General features: G+C 41.4%; 1 pseudogene; it reads right to left on the bottom strand.

The window, feature by feature from the left end:
- LOC127232888 (P2Y purinoceptor 3-like) overlaps positions 1-19,923 on the bottom strand; it is a 24,730-nt pseudogene extending 4,807 nt beyond the window's left edge.
- Between the last annotated feature and the right edge of the window lie 306 nt (positions 19,924-20,229).

A 20,229-nucleotide genomic window follows, 5' to 3' on the forward strand; every position in this document is an offset into this window, starting at 1 on the left:
AAAACCTGAATCCAAGTTGGGCTTCTGTCCACAGCTGTAGTGAAGACACAATTCATTGAGGACCCCTGCCCCCAAATACTCCTACCAATCATCCATTCACTTATCAAGGCATCCACAGTTACTATGTTGGTTTCACACAAAGAAAGAAGAGTTACAGTTCGCTAAGAGCAGCCCTTTATCGTGGGTGACTGCTGTACAGAACATTCTAGGAGGTATGCATGGACAGGTCTAGTCCCTTCATTGTACAGCCAAGAGTCTAAGGTTCAGAGAGGCTCAGTGGAACTGTGTCTTGTAGGGCAATTGATTCAGGGCAAACTTTAACTTCTTTTCACAAACCCAGATTTCAGGCAAACATTTTCTTACCTCCTTCCATCACAATAGTCCCTCAAGCAAAGTTTGGAAACGAAATTGCAAGTCACCCCCTTCACTGTATATACTGCCTTCATTAGGTACAACAGAATCTCAAGTCAGAAGAACAACTAAAAAGAACACAGTTCTTTCTTTGTGAGATTATAGTTGTATGAAGCCAGCTACAGTTCAAAATATTAAATGGAAAATTTCAGCAATGCATAGTTCCCAACTTTCAAATTGTGTGCCATTCAGAGCAGCATCGTGAGTTCTCCTGATGTACTGTTCCATCCCATGAACCTGCTCTGTCAGGTGTATACACTCTGCATAAGCTACCTGCCCCTTACTCACTTGCTAATCATTTAGGTTATCAGATGCACTGTCATAGTACTAAAGTTCTCATGTCAAAGTAGCTCTCATTTTACTCAATAATGCCCCCCAAAGCACATATTTTCAATATATTGTTATAATTGTTTAGTTCTGTTGCTAGTTACTGCTATTAGTCCCTTCCTGTGCTCCATTTATAAGTTAAACTTCATCCTATTTATGTCTGTATAGGAAGGAGCATAGTACATGTAGGTAGGGGTCAGTACTAAACACAGAATCAGGTTTCCACTGGGTGTGTGCTTTGGAATGTGTGCCTCTCAGACAAAGGGGAAACAACTGAGTGCATGGTTTTAGGAAATGATTAAATAGAAGGTCTACATAGTTACCTGCTATGCACTTTTATAGTTTACTTGGAGTCTTAAGAGTTAAATACTGATGCTAGCTTTTTAATAATTTTGTATTATATTTTTACAGTATGGGTTCATGCTTGCTCTGTATTCAGACCTTGATTCAGCATCTGAATTGTTCTGAAATGAGGGAATCTGAGAATATGTATGTTTTAACAACAACAGCAAATTGCATTCTTAAATAATTTCAGAGACCATCTGATACAGTGAATACTTAATTTCAATAGTGAATTTGTGTAGTAGTTTTAGAGTTTTGCTTTCTGTTGACAAGGATGTGACATAACAGGCAGATTCAAGTTAGTGTAGGCGTGGGGGTGAATGGGAAACATTGTGTTGTGATAGCAAGGAAGTTTCTGGAGCTGCTATTGCCCAAGAAAATCAGGCGTAATACTCCTGTTGATCCACTGTAGGAGTGGGGATACCTCCAAATTGAACTCCCAAGTCAGAAATTTTAGCTTCAGTGTAAGATGTAAAGAAACAAAATCAAACAACAGCAATAACAAAAACTCAACATTGCAACGTCACTCTGGTCATGGAAGCTCTATCATTGTAGATGTAGAACCCTAAGAGGTTATGTATGAGAAAAATTTTCTTCTTTCCTTTTTATTTAGCATCAAAGATCTTTCTATATATCATGCCTGAATTTCAGGTGCTGTGTATGAAGAAATAAAGATTGGTTTGGTATGGGGCAAAAGAGGAAATAGGTTGTAAAGCCTGAGGTAAAGTTGTTCAAGGCCACAGAGAGCAAGGATCCCTTCCCCCATCCTCCTTACCCCAAGGCAGAGAGCACTTCTAGTAACTTGTAATGCAAAAGCAAATAGCATGGATACCCCAAAGCTTATTCACTGTGAAGACTCACTTTGTCAAGGAGGGGGCCAAATGGTGTTGTCTTAGCTTGGGTCACCCAGGAAGCAGAACACTGACCACCTATGCTACTATTTTTTGAGGGACCAGATGGAGCATGAGGAACAACATGCCCACAGAGAGAGTCAATATGAGGTGTAACACTGAGGTGGTCCCCACAAGGGCAACAGAGTGCCCAACTCTAATGGACTGTCCTCTGAGAATCTGGGCCAGCTCAGTGGTCCCCATGTTACTGCCCCCAGTTAGTGAGGGGCAGGAAGAGGAAAACAGTGGTCCCCATGCTACTGTCTACTGCTGATAAGGGACAGGAAGAGAAATATAGTAGTCCCCAAGCTACTTTCTCCTGATGGTCAGGCTCACACTCCATAGGGACATCTATACATCTCTTTCTGTCTTTTAGGGATGTAAGTTCCTCAGATAGGTCCATAACAGCTGATGCAGGGAATATCCTGCATATACAGAGGGGCTTGGGGAGAGAAGACACAGTTTTGTCCTGAGCCTTGTTTTACAACTATCCCTTGAGGTGTCATCTTCACAAATTATTTCCTTTTGGGAGAGGAAAAGCTTCTGTTCACCCAGACCTAGACCTTTGGTATAGGGTGTTCTTTTATTATTATTATTATTATTATTATTATTATTATTATTTTACATGTTGATCCCAGTACCCTCTCCCTCCCTCTTTCCCTCCCTCTTACTCTCTCTGCCCTCTCACATGCATCCTGACCACCCTACCCTCCCATCCCCTCACCCCAATTCCATATGTAGGGCAATGCCATCCAGGTGGGGTCATGCAGGTCTGTCAGGTCATTTGAAGTAGGGACTAGGACTTCTCTCCTGCCTCTAGGTTAAGGGAGTATCCATCAATGGGGGAAGTGTCCACAAGGTCCTTTTGTGCACCAGGGATACATCCTGGCTCCACTGTCTAAGGTCCCTTAGACTGCTCAGTCCTTCTGGCTGAGACCCATATTCAGGGGCCTGAGTCAGTCACATGCTGGATTCCCACCTATCAGTCTGGGGGCTCGTTAGCTCCTCCTTGTTCAGGTCAGCTGTCTCTATGTGTTGCTGCAACCTGGTCTTGTCCTCTCTCTCTGCATCTGGGTTCTAGTTCGGCTCAGTGTTTAGTTATGGGTGTTTGCTCCTGTTTCCAACAGGTACTAGATGAGATCTCCATGGATAAGTTAGTTGTTGATCTCACTATCTGGGAAGGGCATTTATGGTAGTCTTTCCAGGGAAGCTCAAACTGTTAGTGGGTGGCAGTCTTGTAGTTCTCTAGACATTTCTTTGTTTTCAATTTTCTCTTCAAACCAATCCCTCTTTTGCGTTCTCTCTCTCTCTCCCTCTCTCTCTCTCTCTCTCTCTCTCTCTCTCTCTCTCTCTCTCTTTCTGTCTCCTGTCTTCTATTCCTACCCAGACTCAATCTTTGTATCCCATTTTTTAAATAGGGTTATTTGGTGTTTTGTTGACTAGTTTCTTGAGTTCTTTGTATATTTTGAACATCAGTCCTTTGTCACATATAGGATTGGTGAAAATATTTTCCCAGTCTGTGGGCTGCCGTTTGGTCTTGTCCACGGTGTCCTTTGCCTTACAGAAGCTTCTAAGTTTGAGGAGGTCCCATTTATTAATTGTTGATCTCAGTGTCTGTGCTCCTGAAGTTATGTTCAGGAAGCAGTCTCCTATACCAATTTGTTCAATGGTACCTCCTACTTTCTCTTCTAAGAGGTTCAGTGTGGCTGGATTTATGTTGAGGTCTTTGATCCATTTGGACTTGAGTTTTGTGCATGGCGACAGACATGGGTCTATCTGCAGTCTTCTACACACTATCATCCAATTGTGCCAGCACCATTTGTTGAAGATGCTTTCCTTGCCCCAGTGTATTCTTTTAGCTGTTTTTTTTTTTTTTTTTTTAAATCAGGTGTTCATAGGTGTGTGGGTTTATACCAGGATTTTCGATTCGATTCCATTGGCTTACCTGTCTATTTTTGTGCCAATACTAGGCTGTATTGTGAAAATCTGGCTTTGTCATTAAATATCTTGTTTTCTCCATCTATAGTGATTGAGAGTTTTGCTGGGTATAATAGCCTAGGCTGGCATCCATGGACTCTTAGAAGTTGTAGAACATCTATCCAGGACCTTCTGGCCTTGAGAGTTCCCATGGAGAAATCAGGCGTAATTTTGATAGGTCTGCCTTTATATGTTACCTGTCCTTTTTCCTTTGCTGCTCTTACTATTCTTTATTCTGTATGCTAGGTGTTTTGATTATTATATGTCGAGGGGTCTTTTTTCTTTGGTCCAGTTTATTTGGTGTTTGGTATGCTTCTTGTACTTCCATGGGCATGTCCTTCTTCAGATTGGGACAGTTTTCCTCAATGATTTTGTTGAATATGTTTTTGGCACCTTTGAGCTGGGCTTCCTCACCTTCCTCTATGCCTATTATTCTTAGGTTTGGCCTTTTCACAGTGTCCCACATTTCCTGGATGTTTTGTGTTAATGATTTATTTGTTGGATTTACGATTTTCTTTGGTCGATGAATCTATTTCCTCTAGTTTATCTTCCACGCCTGAGATTCTCTCTGTTCTAGGGTGTTCTAACTTTTTTTATTCTGTTGTCTGTCTTTTGACTACTGATAAATCAGTTCTTTATATATTTTAGGTTAAATTCTTCCCAGCTATTTGTGTCACGTTTTTCCTATTTCATACTTAGATGCCCACATCTAATTTTTTTTAGAAAAAGAAAAGTTCTTAATTTTATTTCCTAACAGGATTTTGCCATATGGTCCTGGCTGATCTTAGACTGTCAATCCTGCCTGTAGGTGTGGCCACAATCGCAGCCTCGTTCTTAGTGTGAATACAGTTCAGCTTATTGTTTCTTTGTGCTTTGTGATTTTTGAGACAGCCTGAGGATCTGTGTACTTTGAGGATTGCTGTGTTAGTGTGTGAAAGCTTTTTCCCTTTAGGCAGGTTTGGTTTGATCCTCCTAATAGGTTTAGTATCTCTAAGTTTTCTGTGTGCCTGCTTGTGTGTAGGAAAAGCACAACAACATGGTAGGACTTGCTGTTTGAGGGCAGAGAGCTGCTTCAATGAAGTAAGGGGGAGCATTATGCTAGTCTAGGAGATAGATGAGTGACCAGTGGGTGGATTCCATCAGATGAATGTGGCAAGTGAGATTGAATGGGTGATGAATTGACTATGGGAGGAGTGAGTTTGGACAGACTTCTGCTCATGTCTTACCCCTTCATTTCTCTACATCATGCTTCTCTGTTCAGTTTCTGCTTCCTCCTAACCTCCCATGAGTCTCCCTACCTCCATCAGTTATGACAGCCTATGACCTCTGGAAATGTGGCTCAACACAAAATTTTAATCTTTCTTTAGCATTATGAGGTTTTATTTTATTTTTTGTAACTCTATTGGGTATTTCTAGAGCATGAACTTTTTAGATGTGTTGCAATGTCAAAATGTTGGACAAGCCTGCTGGGCATCCCTTGGCTTCTGCTCTTGTTGGAGATGGGTCAGTCTCTGCACACAGCCCAAGAAGTCCTCCCAGGACATGGTGACTGGTCCTAGTAGCCAGGTCACTCACACAATGGGGACTAACAGTCATGGATTAATACTCCCATTGTTTGCCTGTGTGGTCCTTCATAGAACCTGGGGCTGGGGCCATGACACTTAGAGAGTTAGGAGCAGATCACACTTGGTGAATGAATGTTCAGGCCTCACAGCTCTGGGAGCACAGTTCCCTCAGAAGGGGCTTGTAAGCTTCTGGTGCCTGGAATGTCCTGAGAGGGCAGAAAGGACCCAAAAGAAATGGCATGTGGAAAGATCACATTTTTTTTTCAAACTCATTTTTCTTTAATCATTTCTAAATTATGGGCTTGATTTCTGAAACATATGACTGTAAAATAAGGTATGGATGGAAAATAATAGTTGAAGTCAGTCTCCAGATACATAGTTTCATTTATTAAAAATATATCATCCAGGGCTTTGCTTGAAGATACTTTGTTTAAGCATAAACCATAAATTTGAAGTGATATTCCTATTAATGAGTGAAGACAGTTATGTATGTTTATGGAAAAAGAACAAAGTGGAAAACTTTGAAGGTGGTGACATACAAAGCTGATTAAAACCAGTAGTTGTGGAGGATGAAAATGAGTCTTGATTTCCTGTTCAGCAAAACACATCTGAGGAACCGTTTCTGAGGGCCCTATAGTGAAATATGAGGGGAAACTGTGAAGATGCAAAGGCTTCATTTAAACACGTGGCTTGTGTATTAATATTTCCATTGATTTGTTTTCATGCCAATATGTCTTGACATAAATATGGTGATATATAGCATATCCACCATAAAAGTCAACATTATTTTTAAAGCTGACTCAGGGAAATAAAAACCTCATTGTTAGAGCTGATATATATGGCCCTGTTGAAAAGTTAAGCTATCTTCTCCTGATCCTGGCTGAGTTAGATGAGAAGGGTGCATTTTAATGGCACCTAACTTTTACTGTAAGTTTTGTTTCACAGCCAGTATTCAGTGGCCCAGCAATGAACAAAAGAGAAAAGGAGAGTGTGTGCTCAAGACTTCAGAAAATCTCTGTAAGTTTAGAATGATGGCAAAACCTTTATACCTACTGCTCAGGAGGCAGAAGGATCTTTGAGTCTTCTAGGCCAGGCTGGTCTACATATCAAGTTTCAAGCCAGTCAGTGCTGTACATTGAGACCCTGTCTCAAAAAACAAAAATCAAAACCACAACAGCACCAGCAGCAACAGAGACAGCAGCAACAACACTAAGAAAAAAAAAACTGCTAAGAAGACAGTTACTTGGCAAACATTGCCTTCTTAGGGTAAAAACTGCTCTCTCCTTCCAGGACAGACACCATGAGCTCGCCACTCTTGTCTTCAGTTGTTAGTGAATGTGGTGATGAGTACACGTACAGCAGGGCACTCCAGAATAGAGAGGACATGTGGAGAAACTGTGGGCTGCGTAAAATAAGAGGAGCTCAGCCTTGGGGCCAGTGGCAAGGGCTGTACACCCCAGCTCTGGACAAGCTGCACACACTCTGATGTAGCCTTCGGTAAAATGATCACTGTGGGATAAAATAGAGCCAAAGAGAATGTAGTTCAGCAGTGCAGGGAGAATGCTAACAAGTACTGGAAAGACCTGGGTGGCTGCTCCTCTTGCTTGGTTTCTGAACAGTATAAATTGCTGGAAATAGTAAATTCTGAGACTTTTATAGTGGGCGGTTTCCTGGGGACCAGACAGCTGGAACCACTTGACAAACACAGAAACTGTAAAACCTCAAGAACTTAAGCAAGTGATTGTCCAGTATATATAGAGCCAGTCAGTAGCTGAGCTGTACCTGGAGTGTAGACCCCTGGATCTCCATCCAGGGTGCTCCCTTATTCCACAGGATGGATTAGAAGCTGTAGTGATTATACACAGGCATGGGGAACAGTCCACAGTATTAGAGAATCTTATTTCCAAGCACCACTGTGCTATACCTTGTAAATGGAGTTCTTAACTGGTCCAGATAATAAAAACCAGAGTCAGATATAGAGGGAAATGCTGAGAGATCAAAGAGAAGAAGGAGCAACCCACTGCACACTTTACCTCCTTAGCATCTCAGCAGACAAAAGAGAGAGAGATTTCCTGTTTCTCCCTGCTTATTTTCTGTTTCCGCCCAGCTAGCTCACTTCCTATCTATCTGTACAGACCTCCAGACCTCTTTTGTTAGCTAGTGGCAAGCTCCATTCTCTGACCTTCAGAGACAGGCGGCTTTATTTGTACAAACAAGATATCACCATAGTAACCGATCTTGCCAAATCTGCTGATGATCTCCAGGGTGTCTAGCTATAATGTGGACTCTGCTGGCTCAACTGAAACCTTTAATCACTGTATACCACAGTCGGGCCCTCCTTGATACAGTCCCTTCTCTTGGTTTGTCCACTGACTAATGACTTCCTTGCTGGTGAGAAAAACTCATGTCAGAGACCAAGCAAAATAATAATCCTTACTCCTATAAGCCACGCGCCTTGGTGTGGCTGGCTTTAGGCAAGGCCTGCAGCAGGAGCCCACACAGTGTTACCAGAACTGCCCCAGCTTGGGCCATGTCTTGCTTCACTTTCCCCAAGTCTCCTCCATGTGCTGCAGACTGAACTCTTCCATCTCTTCATGTGAAAGTCCAGCAAGGAAGCTGTCTCAGTACAAAGTCCTGACATTAGTCCCTGCCAACCTACTATCTTGTCCCAAGCTTTATGTCTGTCCTGGAAAAACTACTTGGCCTTAGGATGGCATACATTGGCTGGTCAAGTGTAGGAGAAACTGCCGGCCAGCCTAGCCAACCCGCAGTCGCTCTGTTCAGGTAGCATGAGCATGCACAGCAGGCACTTCCTCCCTGAGCCAAGCCTGACTCTGCATCCAGAGACTGAAGAGACACCTGACCGGAGACACTGATGAGGAAAGGACAATGCAGGAGAGTCAACCTCCTGAGCAATGGGACCTTGGGAGGGGGCATAAAGGCAGGTCTAACGTCCTTAATAAACTAGTCTGCAGCATGCTCTGTTACTCACTGATTCTCAGTGTTTGAGTCATTGGTGCTGCATCTTCTTACCCTCTCTCCCAGTGGATGCCCCAGTAGGGTCGCCAGCAACAGCCAAGGCCCTTGTTGAATGTTCCAACATAGCCAAATCCTATGCAGAGGTGTGTGTGTCAGGGGGAGTTTTCTCAAAACATAAGAGGGAATATTTTAGCAAAAGATACAGAGCAGCAAACCCAGTCAATACCAGTAACTTCTCTTACAAAGAAGTTCACAATGTGTCTCTACTTTCTCTCCTTTATATTGTTTGTGACGTCATGATCCCAAATGTGACCTCTAACAATGGAGTCCCAGGGCCTAGCTAGTCCCAAGTCTTCTTCCTTTCTAGCTATGTACTCACTGTCAAGGTGATCTTGTCCAGGGCATTGTGAGGAGGAAGAGTGTCTACCCTCGGGCAATTTGAGTCAACCTGGTTAACACTCCAGTCAATATGGAGGCCACAGAACTTAATGAGAAGTAGTAATTAATGAGGATTCTCAAGAGGAAGGAAGGCTGTTGATGAAAAAACATTTTGAGAATGAAAAGCGCTTGCTACTCTTCATCCTTTCCTCCAGCAGTAGGGGGCAAGGTTGAGGAATATTTGTAAGTCCTTACCACAGAGTCAGAAAGAATAAAGCAGGCTAGCCAGGTGGGCTGTACTCCTGTTAAGGGTTGGAGGGCTCTGTCTGTACTTGCTCTTCTCATTGTGAAATTGAATTTCTGGCTGGTTTGTTTGCTGGAAAAGTAATGAAACCTCCTGAGTGAGATATTTTCCTTCTTCTCCACAGAAGTTCATTGCAATTGTGGGATATAGTCTTTAACCCTGCGGTGCTGTTTACTGCCATGCTCGCTTTGTTTGTTTGTCACAGAGGACTGCACTTTTCAGTTTGCATGTTATAAGAAATTGTATGTATTAGGATGTCTGGAGTAAGAGACTGAATTTATGCTCCTGAGCTGTCACATGTGCATCCACCAGCAGCAGTGATGCCCTTGCTGACATCACTCCTATGCATAAACCCACCTCACTGTCTGGAGAGAAATCACCGAGGTCCTCTGTCTAGTTTCCTTATTGTAAGTTTACTCAAGAAAGAGAATGTGTGACTCCTGGAGAATACTTTGTAAACAGTATGTGTCCTTCACACCTCTTTTCCTAGAGAGCCCCTAATTCCTGGCGACAGCTTTCTGTTCATTCCTTTGCGTCTGGACTCATAACAAACTGGCTGCTCAGCACCACCTGGAGACTTCAGAGGTGTCACTGCCCATTGGTCTGCACTGAGATCTAACTTCCTCCTATTCCTGTCCCGCAGAATCTTCTGTGTGTGTGGGCGTGTGGATGTGTATGTGTGCGTGTGTGCATGTGTGTGTGTGTGTGTGGTGTGTGCATGTGTGTATGATCATGTGTATGCACACACACCTGGATGCTAGAGGACAACCTCAGGCTGTCATTCCCCAAGTGTTGTCCATCTTATTAAAATTTTTCTTTAAACAATTCACATATTACTGACCACACTCAACTCCTTACCACTTCCGTGCATCCTTCCTCTTCCCCACAGATCTCTCTCCTCCACTCAGAGCTGTTGACTTTATTTTAGTATCTACAAGATTAACCAGAGCCATCTGTGTGACTGCAGAGTTTGGAAGTACTGGTTAGAGCCTGGTACTAATGACAATGATCGCTTTTCTTCCAGAGTCTAGTTCGGTGTCAAAGGATATGGCCCTGTGAGCTCCGCCTCCTTCTTTGACTGATTGTTTTAAGGGCTTGTCCTATGTGGGCCCAATACAGATAACTACAGTTGCCAACTTCATTATTCCATTCTCTGCACTCCTAAGTTGTATGGCCAAGAGCCACATCAGTTGCCTGCTGAGGGTCACACTACTTCTACCACAGCAGCATGGACTTAATTCTGGAGTCAGTATGTCAGGTGGATTACAAGTTATTGTAGGATGACACATACATGCAGGCCTGTGTACATCTTTACATATGCCTCCTTATGGTAGAGTCAATGTTCAGAGACATGTGAGAGATGTGGGTGGTACAGGAGGCAAAGTGAATTTTTATAGACCCTTGTCATTAGGTTCTTCATCTGGATGCCTATTCCAAGCAGAATAGGGCTCTGATGGTTTTAAGAGAAGAGGCAGGCTCTTTGCTCATGTCTTTGGTACATAGGCCTCACTTTGAGATGTAACATTTTTGTACAGTGTGTATGGTCTATCTTGTTGAACTTTGCCCAGCATCAGTTTGTAGGAAAAACATGCCCATCTCTCACTCCTCAACATGTTAGAAATCTTGTTTCTCGTCAGTCCAGCTCCTCTGGATGACTCAGTCTGAAATATTCCAATACTGAGTTGGTCCTAGAATTCAAGTCACAAGACCATTTCTTTGAAAGCCAATCTGCTCCTGGAATAAGCCATGCTCTTTCGTTCCTCAGAAACTTTGCAACCCCTTTCCCCTGCTTCAAATACACATTCTCAGCCTTTTCTTCATGGTTGAATTCATCTTATCCTTAGGATCTCAACTAAAATGTCATGTACCAGGAGGGCTTCAAACTATCTCAGAAACAATCTTTACTGCAATTTCTGACTTTATCAACTTATTTACTTTCCACATTTCCAACAAAAAATTTGCTTATTTATATTTTGATTAATTTTTGTCTCTTTCCTCAACTAAATTATGCATTAAAGTCAGGGACCTAGTCTGCACATGTTGCCAGCTGCTTTCTCCTAGTTATTGTCTAGTGATAGGTGTCTAATCTGTGGCCCATGGGCTGTGTACACCATGATAGCTATGAATGTGGACCAACACAAAATTGTAAACTTACTTAAACACTATGAGATTTTATTTTTTTGCAATATGTTTTTTTGGTAACTTGATTGGGTGGTTCTTGGCATGAACTTTGTAGATGACAATGCCATGTTGCAATGTCAAACATTTAGATATGCCTGCAGGGAATGGAGACTTGCTCTGCTGAGGGTCACACTATTTCTCCCACAACAGTTGAATGGACTTTACTACTGGATTCTTATGATGACCAGATTGCCTCCAACAGTGGCTGTTGGAGACTACCATCAGAGATTGGCATGAAGAGAAGCAGTGTGAGCTGAGGATGTAGCTCAGTGGTAGAATATTTGGCTAGTATGTACCAGGCCTTGGATTTGATCCCTAGATCCTATTAATAAACAACAGATAAGTAAATAGGCAAATAATAAATAGCGTTTAAAAAGGGGAAACAGCTTGAGATTTTACTCCAATTTTGGGTACTGGGATTCTTTGTTGCTTTAATCCTTCACCTTCCTTTCCAGGCACTAGCTGTAATGGAGGCATTGATGCTAACGCAGAATGCCTTTGTTTCATACTCACTTGGTATGAAATGTGCATTCCTGAGAATGGTAAGTGAAAGCAGTGGATTCCACAATGAATTTTTCATACTCTTCTTGGAAAAGGAGTTCTGCACAATGTGAAATAAATGTATCAAAGAAAAAGATTAGTCTGTGAGGTTGATCTCTTTGTTCATAATTTTATATGAATTGTTTAATGATGGCTGGTTAAGCATCTTTGTTATTGCTGTTTGCTGTTAAATGTGTCGGCCAGCTTTTACTGTGTCATGTTACAAAAACAAAGAGTTTGAAAATTTTTTATTTTTATAAAAAATTGTATTTACTTAGAAGCATCCAGAATGTCAACAAAACAGCTGCAGTGTTTTTTTTTTTTCAATTAAAGAGTGGTATTTAGTTAACAGAATAATTATCTTCATAGAAAATGCTTCAGAGATAACTGAAGATGGAAAAAAAAAAAAAAGAAACCAAACCAAACCAAACAAACAGAAATACCATCCCCATACACAACTAATTTTTGGTGTGCATTAAGAAAAACCTGCTTTAAAATTCCATGCCAATTTACAACCTCCAGACTGTACCAGGTGACTATTGAAAATATCACCAGGACAGGACTATCCAAAGACACATTTGTTAGTGTGTTAACTATACAAACAAAACAAAACAAAACAAAAAACAACAACAAAAAACAAACCCCAAAACCAAAACCAACCAAATAAACAAACAAAAGATACTTCCCTATAAACCAAAAACACCTGTTTTTCTGATTCTACAGACAAGCTGTGTGGTGTGTCTGTGCTACAGGAGCAATGGCAACTGAGAGCTCAATTCACAAGGTCTTCCAGATGTTACAAAGAATAATTCTTGGAGTCCATGGCTGGTGAGATGTAAGACTCGGTCTTCATTGGCTTGGGCAGGATGGACCTTGCATGGCATCTCTTCCTGTGAAGCCTTTCTCCCTGGGGTGGGGGCTGCTGATCTGTTCAGGTACCTCCACTCACTTCACTTAGCCAGAGGGTGAGTTCTGACAAGGTGACTGTTAGGATACTGCCACAGAGGAACTGTGGAAAGCAGTAGTGCTGGGTAAATGACAACCAGACTCAAAGCCTGGCCTGACATTGTCAGTTTGGGGACAGAAAGAAAGTTCAGACTCTGAAGAGCTATTCCACATGCACCTTATGTTGTGGAAGTGATGATGGATGCCCCTGGGGTTTTGAAACTTCTTCCAAGAATGTACACCTGAACCTGTCAAGGTGGTTTATTTTTTTTCTTCCCTCAGTACATCTAGTCTCATTTCCTTTCTATTTAGGTCTCCTTGACATACATCTTAAATTAAACACACTCAACTCTTTCAACCAGACTTAAAGCTTAGATGAGAGCCTGCAGACCTGCAGAGTCCCAGCCACTGAACCAGAACTTCAAGTTCTGGTGACTTCTGTGTGAACTCATTATTTCCATCTTGATGATTTTTTTTATAGTCTCAATCATGTCCTGAAAAAGGAACAGTAGTTTCAAAGTGTTCTCTGAAACCCAAACATGTCATTTACTATTTTTATGGTGAGCAAGTAGACTGTTAATTAACTTTAATAGGCATGTTTCTCCAATGTGTTAAAAGTTTACATACATGTCTCTTACATGTGTGCATTAGGATGTTCATAGCAATGTTGCTTTTTATCAGAGAAAAGTGGGGAGAAGATGCTTAATATCTACTAGTGTTACCAGCATACAACATGCAGGGACTAAGTCACCATGAAACACTCAGCCCTAAATGGGATGCACCTGCACCATACCCCTTCCACCAAGAGCTCTGGGACCAACACTGAGTAGGAGCAGAAAGATTGTGAGAGCCACAGGTAGTGAATTACTGCTGTGAAACAATATGACAGGACCATTGCACCAATACAAGATGGAATATTAAAAAATTATACACACAAACAAGACCACACATGTTATGCAAACACATAAGTGTCCATGAGAGATAAATAGGAATTTAGAGATATTCACCTCTTAAGAAAGAGAATAAAAACAGAAGAGTCAATGTATGTCTATAATGTTTTATTTCTAAAATGAATTGAGCAAGCAAAAGAAAAAAGTATTACAGAATAAGAATGTTGGATAAATGATGGGAGATGTCAGTCTGTAAATATGTTTCTCATACTGGTTAATGAATAAAGCACTGTTGGCCAATAGGAAAGCAAGATAGGTGGGACTAGGAGACAAGGAGGATACAAGGAAGTAGTAGGGAGGAGTCAGCATGTAGAGAGAGGAGAGAACAGAGGTCCTGGCCCACTCTCTGGTAAGATGAGACCACGTGGAAATACTTAGATTAATAGAAATAGTTTAATAATTAAGACAGAGCTAGCCCATAAGAAACAAGTAACAGGCCAACAACATACTATCAAATACAGGGTATCTGTGTGTTAACTGGGCCTGGCGCTGCGGTGGGACCAGGCTGGAAGAAAAACTACTTGCAACTGATAAAATGGTGGTGGACATGAGGGTGTTTACAATGGGTTTCTTCATCAGTTTGGTGTACTGGGAATGTTTAATCCATTCACTGATAACCAGGTTCCTTCTTTCTTGCTCTCCTGTTTCCCCTGTGACCTCAGAGACACAGTGGCATTGCAGAAAGCTACTGAGCTCATTTCATGAGCGTTTGTGAAGGTGACCCTTCTCGATTTGAAAACACCACCTCAAATTCTGATTCAAGAGAGATTTTGAGAAAAAGCCAGACTCTCAGGCCTTTTCTTCTTCTTTTTTTTTTTTTTTAAATAATGATTTGTTTCACAAGGCTTCTCCTTTCTTGCTCTATCCTCTTCCCATGCTTTAACACCTCTACTGTTCTACTGTCCCCCTGCTATCTTCTGAAGCCCAGGCCCGAATGTGGCCAGCAGCCTTGCAGCATCCAGTCCCAGGCTTCTTCCCCAGCCAGCTGGCCCTCCTGTCAGGCCATTCCCTGTTGTCTCCCATGGGGTTCTTAGATCTCTGCCTGATGCCTACCTGGCTCTCTACAATGCCATTACATACAGGGATTCACAGCGGCTGTGCCTTCATTCACAAGACCTGAGTAAGATCAAGCTAGCTGAAAGCCCATTTCCCTTCAGCTCTAGGCTCTAGGTACTTCCCCAAGGCAACCTTCCTTGACCCCCTTGTTAGGATCAGTGTTGGCCTTACTGTCTGCTGGATCCCTAGTTTTAGGCAGGTTCCAAGGGCATATGAATAATGTGTACTTATGAACTCTTACTAGCCTGAAATTAGAAGTAGCTCACCACATAGATAAACCTAGGTGGCACTCATTAGGAGTGGTGACAATGATTCTTCTGCTTTTGCTATATGTAAAACAATTATAGTTATAATAAGTATTACTTTACTAGATTAATATAAGTTCCTGCGTCATGTCTTTGAACATACTAAAATGTAACATATATTTGCACTAATGCTACATAATAAAAAGGGTGTGTTGCCTCATGAATCAAGTACTATTGGCTATTTTTAAGTTGCCTACTTATAAAGTAGATTATTTAATCCCTAAGAGTTCCTGTTGAGTACATAAGTGCAGACAGGAATTGTACATAGGAAGGAAACACTCATTCTAAGAGAGACCATCTACAGCAGACTTGTTTTAAACTAATGCGTTTAAAATCAGGGGTAATTTTTTGATCGTTTTATTGTGGAAGGCTATTCATGGGATGGTGTTAAAATCAAAACCCTCTAAAACTATCATGCAAGTGAAAATTTATGTAGTCTCCCTCTTGTTTTTGTCTAAGAGGCTGGGTATCTACAGATCTTAATAGGGTATATCTAATAACATGTTAATAATTCACAAATTGCTGGCTTTGGACTACAGACCTTGAATGAAAGGGCCTTCATGAATTATACATGCCTGACAAATAGGTGATACATTTTTCAAATCACACAATCTCATCAGAAGCAAGAATGCTTGCTCTGTGGAGAGAATTAAAGAAAATCGATATGTGTTGATTGATAGATCCTCGACTTGAAAACACATCCTCTGTGCTACCACAGACAATAGGGCGCCTGAGCTCCAAGGCCACTGTTTTTTGAAGACAGGGCGAGACTAGGGCTGGAGGCTTTGCATCCCTTGGGTGTGGTGCACAGCTCACTCCAGAGGTCCAGTCCTAGCCTCAGTCCTGTGCTGATCCATGCTCCCCAAAAGCTGAGGGCAGTGGATTGGCCTTTTGTGTCTCCCCTTCCCTAGATCACAGACTGTGACTCTGGCCCAGTCTCATGGGACTCTGGGAGGCTTAATTTGTCAGTGCTGGTAGTGCACTGGGAAGATGAGAAGTGCCATGTCTGTTCTAAGCAACATTATTGATTCAGCCTTTTCCTTGTGGTTAATATAAAATTCTCTACATATCAGATAACAGTCCAGCATTGCATAAGCAGCCAAGAATCACTAGCAGGAGAGGTGCGGCCTGTGTTTTCTCTCAGGAAAATAATGTCTATAAATGTCTTCAGTTTCTCTGGAAAAAGACATTATTACATGATTTAAATTGATCATCTTGCAATTGTATTTTTATTTGATTGTTGGAATATTTTATTTTAATTGTTTTGGTTTGGTTTTTAGTAACTATTGGAAATAAATTTGAGCCAGCAAACCCTTCATGTTCAGAAAGGCCTGGATTGGAAACGATTTCCTTATTGGTTGTGTTACACATAAAATAAATAATAGAATATATATGTAAACACATATTCATATGTCTACTTATATATATACATATATATAAATGTTTATATGGTATATGTATATGTAATTATTATGCAAATATAATGCTAATGTACATTTTCCACAATGCACAATGCTATTAGTTAAATATCAAGGTTGTAAATACATACATATATTGGTCATGTTAATAGACTATGTTATGTTATACTAAAATCAGTAACTGCTAGTATGACATTCAATCAATTTGGCATTCTTAACTTTATTTTAAAATTTAATTTTGGGGGGGCAGTGTCTTACACAGCTCAGGTGGCCTAAAACTTGCTATGGAATTAAGGATAACTTTGAACTTTTGTTCTTCCTGCTTGTATACCCTGAGTGCTGGGATTCTAGGTTTATATCACCATGTCTGGCTTCAATTCTAAATTGTTGAAGATATTTTAGGAATTTCATTCCTGAAGTTGCTTTCAACAAGAATTTTGTAATTATAGAAGAAATGTAGACCAGTCACTTTATCTTCATACTTATTTAAAAAATTCTTTTTATTTGTATGAGTATTTTGCCTGCATGTATGTTTGTGTATCACCTGTGTGCCTGATACCCTTGGAGGCCAGAAGGGGGATTCAGATCCCCTGGAACTGTACTTCTAGATGGCTGTGAGCTAACATGTGGGTACTGCAAGATGAACCCACATCCTTTGGGAGAGCAACCAATACTCTTAACTGCTGAGCTATCTCTTCAGCCCCCTCATCATACTTTATTTATTTAATGTATATGAGGGCTCTATCTGCATGTACAGCTTTATGCCAGAACAGGGCATCAGATCCCACTATAGACGGTTGTTAGCTACCATGTGGTTGCTGGGAATTGAACTTAGAACTCCTGGAAAAAGCAGCCAGTGTTCTTAAGCACCAAGCTATATCTCCAGGCCCTCTCTCACCATACTTTTTAAAAAACTCAAATTTGGATCTAAAACATTATGTTTCCAAATTCTGAACTGGGTTGGTATTTGCCTAGTAAATGTAAGGCCCTGGGTTCAATCCCTGTCCGTACAACTTAAACAATATAAAACACCAACAAACAAAACCCAAACCCTCCATTCCATGTTTCTGAATACTAAACACATCTAGAATTAAACACTGTTGATTGTTGTAAAAACAACTGTGCTATGGGCTATTGCATCGAAAGCGAAATTTCTCTTTGGTTAATTTGAAGTATATTTTGTTAAAACAAACAAACAAAATTGTCAAATCATCTGTGCTAAAATTAAAAATCTTCTTGTTTTTGTTATACATACTGGATCTAATCAATTTTACAGCCTCATAGCCACACTGTTTTTGTACAGTTCAGTCATGAAAATAATCTACATATACACTAGCAAGGTTTTAACAACAGAAGCAAAGTATGCATGAAAATTACAGTGTATGGGGGATTTGTGTGGTAGAACACTTGACTGACCTATACAAGGTCCTAGGTCCAGTTCCTGGTAACAACGAAGCAAAATAAAATCCTGGCAACTATGACCATGAAGATGGCACTATGAAATACATTTCTCTGGATACTTATTTAAAGGATATAACGGAAAAGAGGCCAGAAACACAAAAGAATCTGTTTGTTTCACTTGGTGCTCATAAATTCTTTTCTACATCATTTGCTGGATGCTTGGCAGGTGCTGGATGCCATGAAGCACTACACACAGCAAAATCCAACTCTTGCTCTTGAAAACATTGTAGTCTATTTAAGTCCAAGCCCATTGGTTCCAGATGCAAGAGATTAATGAGATCATTATGAAAAGAACCTGACAGTTATATCCAACAATTGTCCTTCATTTCTCCTCAGTAACTGAATTCCCAGTTTCCAGCTGGATGAGCAGTTTCCTTGTGGCTAGGCAGACTTTTGTTCAAGTCTGGACAACGCTATAGATGAAGGTTCTCGGTAAACTTTCAATAATCACTCTCAAATGTCAGCTAGGTCTCCTGTGTTTTTCAAGTCTTCCTTTTGCTTCTTGGATGTGTCACTGACAGATTTCCTCTTGTGAATGTACTGGTCCTCACTTGGGAATTCTGGAGTTGTATGAAGTAGGAGTTGGGTTTTTATGTTTGTAGGAATATAACACTACCCTAGAAGTTGACTTCTAGATTTTTATCCATGATGTAGTGATATACTACAACCTGTCTTCTAGTGGGAGCCAAATGAACTTCTGAGCAGAATCCAGAAGTGTGCACTTCTGATTTGAAGAGCAGACATGCGGAGCAATATCAGAATGGGAGCCCGAGATAAGGCCTCCAGGAAGAACATGCCAACCCCACCATGCCAACCCACCCTGGCCTTTTCTTCTTCTTGCATGTGCTTCACCATTTCCTGAATGTGACGTTTTGTCTCTTCCTCACCTTTGCTCAGATTGCTCTTCACCTCTCTCTAGTATTTTCCTGTATGTATAGTTAACTTTATAATTACATTAAATCATACAAACCATAGAAGTACTTTTAAGACAGTTGATTAGACTGTGCAAATCCCAAGTGCATTAACTGTTAATCCTCTTCAGGATTACTGGCCAGCTCAGACTTTGCCTCCTTCCTGAAACATCTTGTGTAGCTTGGGACCTGTTGCCTAATATAGCAGTAGGATGTCACTCAGCATCTGAACACTTTACCTTTTACTTGGGCCAGCATGCTCAGATCTGTCACATGGGGTGATAGGAAATGTTTGCTGAACTGATTCACTGGAAAGAGTTGATGGGCTGGTTGTTTGTGTAGCTATTGCTTGACAACAACAGAGGGCATGGAGGAAGGTGGTCTTCCAGCATCCTTGTTTTTATCTAGTCACCTCATTCAGCTGCTATCCCTATAGCTACTTTTGAGAAGATAGGTCATGCCCCACAGCATCATCCTTGCTTTATAATACCAAGTCCTTCTCTTGAATACTTTACTGATATTTTCCTCACAAAGCTAATAATGCCTTGTGAAGAGCCAGAGGAGCCAGAGAAGCAGAGGCAAATACACACATCTGAGAGATGAGCTGGGGATAGTCACAACCACTTTTGCAAGGCCCTACCTTCTCCTCGTGATAGCTGGCATTTTGGGGCTGTCCTTTTTGGCAGCATGCCACTGTGCTTTGTTTTCCACTCAATCCCTTTTTGAGACAAGGTCTCATTCTGTAGCTCAAGCAGATCTCACACTCACAGAAATCTCCCTGTCTTAGCCTCCCGAGTGTTGGGATCACAAGTATGAGCCACCATGCCTGTTTCACTTGGTACTGCTACATAGGATTGCTACACAAACACCAATGTGTGGGACTGTGTGCATCTCAGATATCCTGAATGCCAGCTCTACTCACCTGTTCTGCTTGCCCTTTCATCCTTGCGGTCTTTTCTTTTGTTGCCCTGGGATGGTGGCATTGTCATCCAGGCAGCTGACCTTGTGTGGCACAAGCAGGTATTATTGTGCTGTACAGGTTGGGCTTGTCAAAGATGTCTTTCTTGGCATTTGAGACACTCTGAAACAATCTCCTGTGAGGAGCATCAAGGGGGTGTGAGGCAGGTTCACTATAGGTGGTGTGTTTTAAAAAGGGACACTTGTACTGTGGGTTGGAGAGTTTTAGTGACTGAGAAAAAAGGACTTACAGATGTGTCCAGCTTAGGACTGTGAGCTTCATGCCCTGAGGGTAGTTATGAATGCAGTCCAAAACTTTGTTTACTGCAGTG

Source organism: Phodopus roborovskii, unplaced genomic scaffold, assembly GCF_943737965.1.
Source record: "Phodopus roborovskii unplaced genomic scaffold, PHOROB, whole genome shotgun sequence".
In the NCBI taxonomy this organism is placed as follows: domain Eukaryota; kingdom Metazoa; phylum Chordata; class Mammalia; order Rodentia; family Cricetidae; genus Phodopus; species Phodopus roborovskii.